Source organism: Lichenostomus cassidix, chromosome 13 (genome assembly GCF_008360975.1).
Source record: "Lichenostomus cassidix isolate B80296 chromosome 13, HeHo_3.0, whole genome shotgun sequence".
Taxonomy (NCBI): Eukaryota; Metazoa; Chordata; class Aves; order Passeriformes; family Meliphagidae; genus Lichenostomus; species Lichenostomus cassidix.
Window position 1 is genome coordinate 8,192,161 of NC_139494.1, and position 12,258 is coordinate 8,204,418.

General features: G+C 48.7%; 1 protein-coding gene across 7 annotated transcripts in view; it reads left to right on the forward strand.

Annotated features, from left to right (window-relative positions):
- ACSL6 (acyl-CoA synthetase long chain family member 6) overlaps positions 1-12,258 on the forward strand; it is a 62,044-nt gene that overhangs the window by 13,030 nt on the left and 36,756 nt on the right. Inside the window, exon 1 of one of the 7 annotated variants that reach the window (XM_085073512.1) lies at positions 3,305-3,522. The exons of the other annotated variants lie outside the window; for them this stretch is intronic. The gene's annotated coding sequence lies outside the window, so the exon portion shown is untranslated. Of the gene's footprint in view, positions 1-3,304; positions 3,523-12,258 lie in introns of those variants that run through there. 7 annotated transcript variants of the gene reach the window in all.

A 12,258-nucleotide genomic window follows, 5' to 3' on the forward strand; every position in this document is an offset into this window, starting at 1 on the left:
ATTATTCAAATTAGTGGCTGGTTTTTATTTATGCTTGAGGCATGACTTTCCATGGATGGACCTTAAGGAATGTAGAGATACTGTTGGCAGATTTCTCTTCTGTAACTGAAGCTATTGCTCTGGTTTATGGGAATGTCCTGAAAGCCATAGCAGCAGCTGGGGGTTTTGTGAGTTATCCACAGAATTTTGAAGGGCTGTGTGGGACTCTTGCACAGAGCAGTGAAAGCACAGCAGGCCATCTGGACTCTGTGTGGTTTCCTGGTGGTAAAGCCTCATTTGGCTGCTCCGATGACTGTACACAGAGTCAAAGAATAGTTTGGGTTGGAAGGGACCTTTAAAGTCCATCTTGTTCAACCCTCCCAACAATGAGCAGAGACATCTTCAGCTAGACCAGGTTGTTCCAAGCCCTGTCCAACCTCACCTCAATGTTTTCAGGGATGAGAGATCCGCAGCTGCTCTGGGCAGCCCGTGTGAGGTGGCGTCTCACCACCTTCATTATAAAAAAAATCATTCATTATGTCTAGTCTGAATTGACCATTTTTAGTTTAAAACCATTACACCATGTTCTATCCTGTACCCTCCTAGCTACAAGCAGCAAGGTTCAAAATTCAATCTTAATCTGTGTTTCTCATTAATTTTGATGAAGTGTAAAGCATAGAGAGATTCCATAGGTTACTCTTCCATAGGATCTTTCTAAACTTTGTAATTGGCTGGGAGCATTAAAAGAACAGTGATTTACTGATATTTCTTTTTTTTTTTTTCCTGGATGGGTCAGGTCTCAGCCAAATCTCACAGAAGTCCTTTAAAGTCTTTCCATTGATTTTACTGGTATTTGGGTCTCACTGGACTTTAGACTGGGCACAAAAGGTGAAACATAATTTCCTCTGTACTAGTATAAGCAACCCTGCTACTTAATGCTCTAAGGTGAGGGGCAGTTTGCAGCAGACTTCTACAGAAGCAGAAGTCACCCATGTCCTGGTTTGAAGCTCACAGCATTTTGTGGCTTCTCTTGCCTTGGTGGGGTGCTGGGTGCTCAGCATCTCTGTGCTCAGCCCCACCAGCCCTCAGCTTTCTGTTCTGCAGGGCACAGCTCATACATCCGCAGGAGGCTCTGAAAACAGACTTGAACTGTTCTCTGTGCTCCCATGCCAAAGGATCTCAGAGCAAATCCCTGTTTATGGAGAACTATGTGCTTTCTCTTGGCTGTGAGTCCAAAAAACAAGGCTGCCTTCCCATCAAGCCCTGTGCCCATTACTCTGCCCTGCAAATTACCTGGTAGAAAATCCTGGGGCAGGGGGGAAGCTTTTATTCAGTGTATTACTTAGAATATGCTTACATCTTTTTTCCCTTAAGCTAAGCAGCTCACATCCAGCTTCCTCCCTTTGTTCTCCCTCAAATATCTCCAATGGTTGTTTCAGGGAGTGAGTCCATATGCTATATGTATGTGCAATGAAAGCAGGAGGAGAAAGGGAATTACTGCTCTGGGTGAGGTTTACAGAGGAAGTAAAAGGGTCAGAGGCTGTCCTTAAACACATTTTACTGAATTCTACCACCTATGCTGAGGGTGTATTGCCCATGATGTGCTTCGTGGTTCTAGGCAAAACCAGCCCTTACCAGCAGGAGCTTGAAAGAAGAGCTCCATGGGACAGTACCTTGTTTTTAACCCAGTATTTATCTGAAATCAGTATTCCCACATCCCCTTTAGAGCATTTCGTCACAAACACAAATGTGCTGAGTCTGTGGGCTACTGACACTGAAGGCCCAGGCAGCCCAGGGCTGTTCACACACCTGAAATATTTTCCTGACTACAAAGTTTCTGTCAAGCTGTGGCTCATAAGGAACAAAGGGGCAGGAATCTGAGCTGGTGAATATTGCTGAGGTCCCATTAAGCCAGCACTGTGATGCTGATTTGCACCTGCAGACCATTCAGTGTAGTACTCCCTGCCCTACCCTGGCAATTTGATGAATTAAGCCTGATTGCAGAACACCCCCCATGCGAGCTAAAGGAGTGATATTTGACAAGCTTGCCTGAAATCTCATTAAATGTTCTCTTCATTCATGAGTGTTAAGTGTTCTTTGAGAATTCTCCATTATGCACTCCAATATCACAAGTACAATTTAGGACAGGTCAGGCAGAAACTTTATTAACTATCGTAATAGTGAGTGCTCAGAAAGCCTCTCCCGTTCTGCTCCCTTTTCTGCCAAGCGACTGTGGAGATCCAGCCAGGAAAAAAAGGAGTTGAGAAAAACAATAATTTCAGTGTTAATAAAGCCAGATATCCAGCCTCTGGAAGGATGGACCCCTTAAGTGCCTTCCTAACAGCCAGAGTTCTAAGCAGGAATCAAACAGTAAATAATGAACAGTAAATAACGTAATGATATGGAGCAAGGGCTCGTGGGGCCCCGGGGTGGCACACCCATGTTATCTTTGCTCAGGAGTGGGGGAGTTGGAAGCCACCAGACACTGTTGGCTTTCAGTTGAAAGGAATGTTCTTGTAGTTAAGAGAGTATCTCAGCCAGATCTCTCAAATGTAAATATTAAGAATTTACCATAACAAATGAATTTCGAAGTTTTGGTCTTGCTATTTTCAGTGTAAATTAACAAAACCTGGTTTGGGCTGAAATACCACAGTATTGGGTTTTTTCTTTTAATATATATCGCAGTATAAGGATGACGTTGGTAACGGTTACTATTTTATTGATTCAGGTGATTTGTATTTGTTCTAGTCAATCAATACAGAATGGTTTGGGTGGGAAGAGACCTTTAAGCTCATCCAGTTCCAATCTCTCTGCCTTGGGCAGGGACACCTTACACTATCCCAGGTTGCTCCAAGCCCTGTCCAGCCTGGCCTTGGACACTTCCAGGGATGGGGCAGCCACAGCTTCTCAGGACAGCCTGTTCCAGCGTCTCACCACCCTCACAAAGAATAATTTCTCCGCAATGTCTAATCTAACCGTGCTCTCTGTCGCTGTGAAGCCATTCCCCCTTGTCCTTGTCACCTGCCCATGTAAAGGTCTGCCCATATCCGACTTACAAAGTTTCTAATTCAGCAGACCAGAACTGGCGGCACAGACTTTCCCAATGTCAGAAACTTTCTTTTATGATGACTTTTCCCAACAGGAAAAAAAAAGCCGTTTCTAATTTTAAACTGCGCATTTGCAGGAAGGCTTTGCAGTTTTACACCCAAAAGCCTTGCTTCGAGCCTGTAAATCCTCCAGCACGACAGAGATGTGCGACAATACTGCAATATTCAGGAGCGGAGGGGGTGGGTTTTTCCTCTCTGGAAGGCGGCTCCCAGCGCCGGGACGTGGAGCCTGAAGGGTTACAGCGAGCATCGCTGCTGCTGCTGCTGCGCTAATACAGCCTAAGCCGATATTAGCCAAGCTTAACTTCTTTCAGCCGTTTGCAGATGGGAGGGGGCGGGACGGCCTGCAGTCAGCAGTTCTGCGCGGGGACCGGCAGGGCACAGCCCCGGCCATGAGCTGACCGGGCACCGGAGGCACCGGGGGGACCGGCGGATGGTGAGTCCCGCCGGGATTTTCGTTGTTATTCTCGAAATGCGTGCGAGGAGCGCGGGGGGATCCGAGCGGGTCCCAGGAGCTGCGCCCTGCCAGGGCTCGGCTGGCTCTGGGAGGAGCCGGGGGGCTCCAGGCGGGACCTCCATGCCAGGAGGCTCCGGGCGCATCCTGGAGCCGCAGGCTCCAGCGCAGCCGGGCTCCGGGATGCCGAGCAAAGCCAAGCCGCAAAAAGCAGCGCTGCAGCAGAAGCGCTGTGCAGAGGGAGCGCGGTGCTGCTGGGGGTGGGTGAGCTTGTTCTGCGGGGCTGAGGGACGGGGGGCACTGGCACGTGGTTTGGCCGTTTCCTGTTGTTTCGGCTGTTTCTCACAGACTTAGAGGGGGAAAGCTCCCGCCCGGCCCCGGCTGGAGCTCTCAGGTTCTGCGTAGGCAGAGGGGCGCGGGGTCACCCCTGATGAGGACAGCTCTGCCTGCACCCAGCCACGCGTGGGGACAAGGTCAGTGGGATGCAGAGACGGAGCCTGGCGTCTGGAGCTTCCCTGAAGGGCTCTGCTCCTTTAAGTTCATTGCTCCAAACTCCGACCCCACGTATCGGGGCTTGTTTCCCTCAGCAGGAGCTCTGCAGAGTGTGGCACACTCGTTTAGTTGTGGTTAACCTTGAATCCTGTTTCGAGTTTTGGGCTCCTCACTCCAAGAAAGACATTGAGGTGCTGAAGTGTGTTCAGAGAAGGGCAGCAGAGGTGGGAAACGGTCTGGAGCCTGAGTCTAACGAGGAGTGACTGTGGGAGCCTGGGGGAGCTCAGCCCGGAGAAAAGGAGACTCAGAAGGGACCTTATCACTCAACAAAGGAGGCTGAAGCTAGGTGGGGAGGTTGGTCTCCTCCCAAGAAGCAAATGGAGGAGGAAGCTGAAGTGGCCTCAAGGTGTGCCAGGGGAAGTTTAGGTTGGATATTAAGAACAATTTCTTCACTAGAAGAATTATTCAGCTCTGGAAGAGGCTGTCCAGGTCAATGGTCGAGTCACTATCCCTGGAAGGATTTAACAAACATGTGGACATGGCACCTGGGGACATGGTTTAGTGGCGAGTCTAGTGGTGCAGGGGGAATGGTTAGACTCGATAATTTTAGCGGGCTTTTCTAACCTAAATGATTCTGGGATTCTGTGTCATCCTGCTGCTTTCTAGGCTTTCTGTGTATCAGCTTTCAGCCACCCAGACTTCAGTGTAGCCTCTTTGCAATGTGTGTCTCTGCCTGAGGGGTCTCCCCGTGCTGGTGACAAAATGTGCCTTTGCCAGAGCTACGCAGCAGTGGTAGGTTGCAAGCATTCAGTGTGATGTGGCTCCTAATGCCATGCTGTGCATTCACGCCTTCCTCAAGCATGGAGCCATGAGTGTGCTCCATCCACGTGGGAAGAGCCTGCTGCTGTGTTTCCTGTGAGAGCTGATGGGAGTGTACCCTGTGTCAGGGACAGAACGTGAAAACTTTATCTGTAGGCATGAAATCCCCTCTCTGGACATAGAGTGGTTTCTTGCTTGCTGGGTTGTGATGTCATGTGCCTGTCACTGGTGCATCCCATCCTTTGGCATGCTGGGGATGTGAAGAGAATGGGAAGATGATGCTTTCAGTTGTTTCAGAGAGCCTTCTGGCAGGTAGAGAGTTGCTGCCTGCTCCTGGAGCTGTACAGTGTGGTGGGTCAGGCATGGCCCCGGGTGCAGCTGCAGAGGTGGACTGCATGCATTTTGGGGCCTCCTTGGAAAACCTTCTGCACCTGGGCAGTGAGAATGTCCCTAATGCCATGGCCTTTCCTGCAGGGATCACTCTGGTTTCACTGACCTCATGCAAGACACAACCGTCAAGCCGTGTTCCTTTAAAAGCACAGTGATACTCTCGTGCACAGCAGAGATTATTTTGAGAAGCTCTGGCTGTTTGCAGGCAGCGTGTTTCGGTGATGACCGGAGGCTACTGGCGCAAGGCCGAGGCAGGCAGAGGGCACGGCGGGAGCCGGCAGGTCTGTGCAGCGAGCGAGGCTGCTGCATCACGCTGCTCCTGCCCCGACTCCTGTCCCTGCTGCTGTCCCCCACCTGCCCTGGGAGGGGGGAGTTGCTTTCCTTTGGGTTTTTGGCGCACGACCTGCCTTTTTATTTTCTTGCCCCTTATTGCACTGCAAGGTTGCCAAATAAGCCTTGAACAACTTTCAAAGCTGCCTTCAGTTTCTGGTTTGTTTTAGGATAAAAGTTGGAGCAGATTCAGGCAGTCACGTTCTGTGTGCACAGCGTCTGGATAAAACTCTGCTCTCTCCATGTGTACTTAACCTTTGGGGTCCCCTCACTCCTTCCCATCTGTGCAAACAGGGTCCTTTAGAAAAGCCCTACAACTACAGGGCCAGGTTGGATGGAGCCCTGAGCAGTCTGACCTAGTGAGGGGCATCCCTGCCCATTTTGTGGGGGATGGGCACAAAGATCACTGCATGATCTTCAGTGTCCCTTCCAACCCACATTATTTGGGATTCCACGGACTTGCAGGGCACTTTCTTGGTAATTAACTTGGTCTAATTATGGCCAGCTTACTGTAAGTGAAGGATACAACTGTATTTGTTATATAATGACACTACTGTTACTTTTTTGTAAGCTCTCATTTTCAATGTCATTTTTGTAGTTTCGGTTTCCAGTGTGACAGTTGTAAAACTGTCTTCATGGGCACGTGTTTGACACAGAGCTGGCAGAGCCTTTCAGTCCTTTCATTTTTTGTATGGTTGTGCTTTCACTGTAGGGGCATGTCAGTAGGTATTGAAGCTCTTCAAGCTGTAAGATTGGTTAAAAGATAATTGCTTCTTATAATAATAAAGGCAGTGTTTAGCTATTATATGGCCCAAGCTGTGAGGTGTCTCTCTACATCTTCTGCAGCCGAAGATGAAAACCTGTGGTGTGATAATGCACAGGCAGCATCCTGCAGACAGCAACAGGCCAGATTTCCAGGATATTTGTGGCTGGAGGCAATGCCAGCTGAAGTCTGGCCTGCTTAGCCCTGCTGTGAACACTTGATACATAACTGTTGATATTGCAGAAGGCAACACAAAACTGAAGTTTGACGAAGCAAATGTTTTGGTCCAGTCCGAGCTGTCAGAGCAACAATGCAGGCTAATACCTGGCTTGGAAGTGGTATTCTAAATATTCCTGTTCTTCCCTATCCTCTGCAGGACCCGCTCTGGGCATGCCACTGTGTCATGTCTTACGCATTACGGAGGGTTTTCTGTTTTGAGCTTGCTTAGTTTTCTGTGTCACTTTGGATGAAGCACTCCCATGCTTGCCTGAATGCAATTGGCTGGGCAGGATCCTCAGTGTGTTATTCAGAAACCACTTTATTCTGGTACTGCTGCCAAAAGAAACAGCAGCAGTGAACCCAAAAAGGTTTGCAGCTGAATCAGTACCCCTGGACTGATGCACAAATATTTGTGCTGGTGCCTGGGAAAGGCAGGGTGGGTGTGGGAATGGTGGAAGGGGCAGGTGGTCAGGAGGATTCCTTTTACTGGCAGGAATTGCTGTCCCAGCCATGGCCTGGAATATGATGGGGTATCCCTGCCTGCGTGGGCTCCACTGAGGTGTGCTCCAGGCAGGGGTGGAGGTGGGTGTGTGGTGGGTCAGAGTCATGCAGGGAGGATATGGCCCCACCCTGGCACCAGGATGCCAGGCAGGGATTTGCTGATAAGCTAACAACCTTTTCTGATGCTATAGCAGGACAGTGAGTTCTGTGCCAACAGCCATGTGCCCCAGTGTGGGCATAAGGCAAGGGGACCCTCATGGCCCTGTCCAGCAGTGGAGTGGGTTGGGGTCAGCCATCCCATCCTGCCAGCAGGACTCAGACCTGTGCAGATTGTGCATGCAGCAGGAGAGCAACCAGGGCCAGGGCTGTCCCTTCAGCCGTCGCTGTGTCACTGTGACCAGTCTCACACAGTGACCCTCCAGATGCAGCCAAGGGCAGGGTGTGAATGGTCATGGAGAGCTGGGAACTGGCAGTGCAGGGACTTGCCTGCAAGTCTGTCCTTGTCTAGCAGTGACCTGCTGTGGGGACAGCAGAGCCAGCCCTCAACAGCCAGGGCAATGCATGCTCCTGTGCCAGCTTCTTCCTACCTGGCATTTCACCCCAAATCTCCTTGCCTCCACCCGGCTAGGGGCTTGTAGAGGGAGATGGCCACAGAGGGCCTGGCTCTGGCATGGTCATGTGGAGAGTCTGAAAATGAGCTGTGAGCTGGAGAGGGGAGTACATCCCACCTGAGTGCTTTGAAAGCGATGTCCCCTTGTGCTCCCTGCACCTCTGCACTGCCCAGCACTGACATTGCTGTAGAACCTTCACATGACTGGGGTCCTTAGCTGGACCAGGGCCTCTACAGATGGTACTAAGATTTATTTAAATCCCACCAGTATGTAAAGGCAAACATCAAAACTTTCCCTGGCAACAAGCCATCAAGCTCTTTGTGAAGCACCTTCACATCTCTGCTCTGCCAAGCCAGCTGTCAGGGGTGCAGCTCCCTTCTCCCTCTCCATTCAGTGCTTCTCTTTGTACTCTGCCCCAGATAACTATTTTTATGCCATTCTTTAAGCTGTTTGTGTGCTGCCTGACACAGAGTATTCAGGAATCATGTAGTATATGGGACAATCGACCATCAGTGTCACTAAAAAAAAACCCAAGCCAAAACCAACCCAACAAATCTCATTCTTCACAAGTGCTGAAGTTTACAACTGCTCATGGGTACCTCTTGGAAGGGGGAAGCTTTCCAGATGTTCAGTGAGCAGTGTCCAGAATAGAGCTCCAGCCCTGGCCAAAGCAGCCCTGCGATGCTGTGTCAGGATCCAGCCCCGTGTGACAATGCCAGCAGCACATGGTACTTCAGCATGAGCCCCAGCAAACGTGTGCAGGATTCACTGCCACCTGCAAGCTTTGCCATAGGGCTGAGAGGCAAATTCTCTCCTGCTTTAGTGCCTCCATGGGATGTTCCTGTGGACTATGCTGGCTGTGAACCAGGGAAGCAGACAGGGAGGGATCAAGCTCTGGTTTCCCCAAATGGAGCTTTGCAGCCCCTGTGCTGATTTTGGCACAGTTGTGTGAGCAGGCTCCAGAGAGCTGCGGACAAAGAGCCAGAAAACCCCACAGCTTTGGGGTTTTTCCTTCTGGCTGGGGTGTGTTTTAACTTGGAGGAATGGCCTGATCCTGCTTGGGGTGAGCACACACAAGCTGTGCTGGCACAAGGGCAACGAGATGAATATGATGAGCGGGATAGCGGATGCAAAAATATCCCGTGTAGGTTTTCACATCTGAACTCCATTCTCTGCAACCACAGGCTGAGGTTTTTAGCCCGGTCAATGAAACCTCGTGACTCTGGCTCGTGCTGGTGCTGGGTAACATTTTAAGGATGTTTCAGCAGTTAGAGGAGCTTTTTTGTTACTGTGCCTTAGGCAACTGATCGACTTCAGAGACAGCAGAGCTATTGAGCTTTTCCCATTTGGTAGGAAACTTAAAATCCTTGCACGGGCTTCCTGATGCCTTGTTATCCAGAGGAGTGGCAGATTTAGACCAGATTCCCAGTCACGGCTTTTCCATATGCGTGAGTCATGGTGGCTTCCGACAGCTGCTGCACCGCTCTGCTCAGGGGTGCAAAAGGTATTTTTAGGTTGGTCCACATGTGTGAGCTGTGCTGAGTGGGTGAGGAAGTGTGGGATGGAGAATAAAGCTTTCCATGAGGATTTGGTATCAGTGGATGAAGAGGGACACGATACAGAGGGCTGAGGATGAGTTGGTAGTCTGTGCATGGCTCCAAGCACGAGGCATTTCCAGACCACTGGTGGCTGGATTTTGCTCTCTGAAAGAGCTCAGATGTCTAAAGTAAGATCTCTGCACAGCACTGAATTATTTATTGAATCATTTCTTTTGGCAAGGGACTGATATGCTGTAGATAGTTTAGATACTTTAAATACCTCTATTTACGTGTGATTACTGGGCTCTTTCAGGACATTGAGCTCCTTGTTAGCATTTTTCCCTTTTTAGTGGATGCTTGCAAAGATCCTGTGTTTTGCAAATGCATTTCCTGGCAGCGCAGAGCAGGAGGGAGCAGAGGCCAGTGCTGCTCCTCCGGTTGCTTGGAGATTGGCGGCCTTTGTCTGCACCCTGCCTTTGGGGCTGGGGTTGTCAGAAGTCTGTATGGAAGCTGGAGGGTCAGCAAAGCCACTGAGCCCAGTGCTGGGGTCTGCCACCAGCTCCGTCCCCAGGAACCATGGGGAAATGTGGTGCCATGGTCATGCCCAGGCTGTTCATGCACCAGTTACTTACTGAGAAAGAGTTTTTTAAGGAGTGAGATGTCTCTACAATAATGTTTGTGGATGTGGTTATAGTGCAATTAGTGCTATTAATCATCAGTCATCCAGAGGAGGGGGAAATTTTATTTTTTATATATATTTTAAATATATACGCATGCACACACAAGCATTTACATCCACGCATGCAGATATATAATTGTATGTGTGTATATATGTGGCTAGCACAGGTATTTCCCATGAGAACTTTCTCCTGTGTTTTATAAACAAAGATAAAGTTTGGATGTTGTTAAAACAGTGTCTCGAGATTTGGACAGTTCAGGCCTGGCCAATTGGGCCTAGGGGGAGGTTTCTGACTGACCAATCTGGGTGACTTCTGAAGTCTATATAAGTTAGAATCAAAATAATAAATCTCTCTTTTCTTGCCACGCTGAGAACCCAGGTCTTTTTCTCTGCTAGTGGCTCAACAGCGACATATATACCATATATAAACGGGACCCAGTATTTTAGCAGCCTTTTCTCAGAGACAACTTTTCTGTCCTGAGTGGAAACTGTCTTCTCATAAAAAAATAATACACCACTGAGCCAAGTTTATACCATAGCCCCAACCACATGCTGATGCTGAACTGGCCTCTTTCATCCATCCCTGTCCTTTCCCCACTCCCTCAGTCACGAGAGGTCACAGGAAAGCACGGCTGGCCTCCGTGCCATGAAGTTTATTTGCCTTATTCTTCTCCAGCAGATCCAAGGCTTGACCCGGATGCAAAGCCTTTTTCCATTGCAGATAACTCTGCCTTGCTAAGTTGGAGGGGTGAGTGGGGAGGCAGGGGAACAGTGAACAGTCCCTGATTGCCTCACTGCAGCCCCATGTCTGCTGCCATGCCCCTGAGTTTGGGGTGCACTGAGCCCTAGGCCAGCTCTGCCAACACAAAAGCAATTTGGGCTGAAGAGGCTTATGTACCATTGAAACCCTGTTCTTTAATAGTCTTGATGGCAAAGGGCCAGTTTCACAGATTGGATGGGTCTGATTCTCAAAGGAAAGGGAGAAGGATGTTCTTTGTTAGTAAAAATAGAACACAAAACTTATAAATTTCTTTTACAACATTTCTAGATCATGGGGTGCTTCTCCAGTGTCTGCTCCCCAGAGAAGTGCCACAGCCTCACAGGCCCTGTGTGCCTTTCCTCCCTTTTTTGCTATCCATCACCTGTAATTCTATCTTACGTTGCCTGAGCACCGGCATAAAAATCCAAAAACAGTAACTTTATCTCTAAACCAGTTCCTTTTTCTTTTCTCTTTTGTCTTCCCCTTCCCAATTATAACTCATCGAGTTATAGTGGAACCATAGTCAATGAGGACAAATGCCTTGGCTTTGAGTCCTAGATTATTATTTGACCCGGCAAAGAGCTGTTTGATCTAAGTAAAACACAGTAATTGTGGTTGTGCGCTTGGGAGGCAATTATTTTGCTCAGTGGGTAAAATTAAGCACCTGTAAGAGTTCAGTTTGGTCTGGTTTTGGTGGGTAGGGGGTATTTTTTAAATGAAAAATAAATACAGTTTTGATGAAAATGCGCTGTCCCAAAAATCAAAGCAGCGATACATCAGGTGGAGGCTGTGGCAGTTGGCTTAGGGTGATGTGTCTGAAGGTGAGAGACCTTAAATGGGGGAAAGGGCTGTAGTGAGACAGGTCACTTTAGAGGAGCAAAGGCAGGTATCGTTTCAGAAAGTTTTAAGTAGTATTAGCCTTGTCTTGGTCAATAATCCCAGTAATTGCTGAATCCCAGGTGTGACAGATTAACCCTTGCAAAGTACAGAGGATCCCAGTACATGCATCCAAGTGTGTGGGGGGTGGGTCAGGGCTGTGAGGTCACCCCTGCCCAGGCTGCCCTGGAGGGATGCAGGTCGAGCAGTAAAATGTTTTAGGTCACTATTGTGGGGATGTGTTTATACCACAATTACATGAATGGGACAGAAACTGTTAGGAGTCCTGCAAAACTGTGTGCGCCAAGTATTGCTTGTCCCCTGCTTCATTTTGGGGCTGCTTACTGGATTTCCACACAGCAGTTCTTTCATCATTTCAGATACTTCTGGGGTTCCTATTTTCTGGTTTATCACCCTCTTTACTCTGTCTCAAGCAGTTTGTAAGCTCACAGACTGTCTGGCTTCCTGTCTCACAGCAGGGAGTTCTTCTGTAAGGTTTTCAGTAGCTCTCTGTAATGCCCAACAAATACATAATAGCATTTTCTCTCTGTTATTAACACTGGCTTTTTCCCGCTGTAAAGTGTGGCATTATCATTTCCATAAACACTATAGAGTAAAACCATTAAAACAGGGAATAAATTGACCTGATCTCAAACTAGTTGAAAATAAAAAGGTGGCCAAGTGCCATGAGTTTTCCAAATTTTGCCCTGTTTAAGTAAAACAAATAGGACAAAAATCTG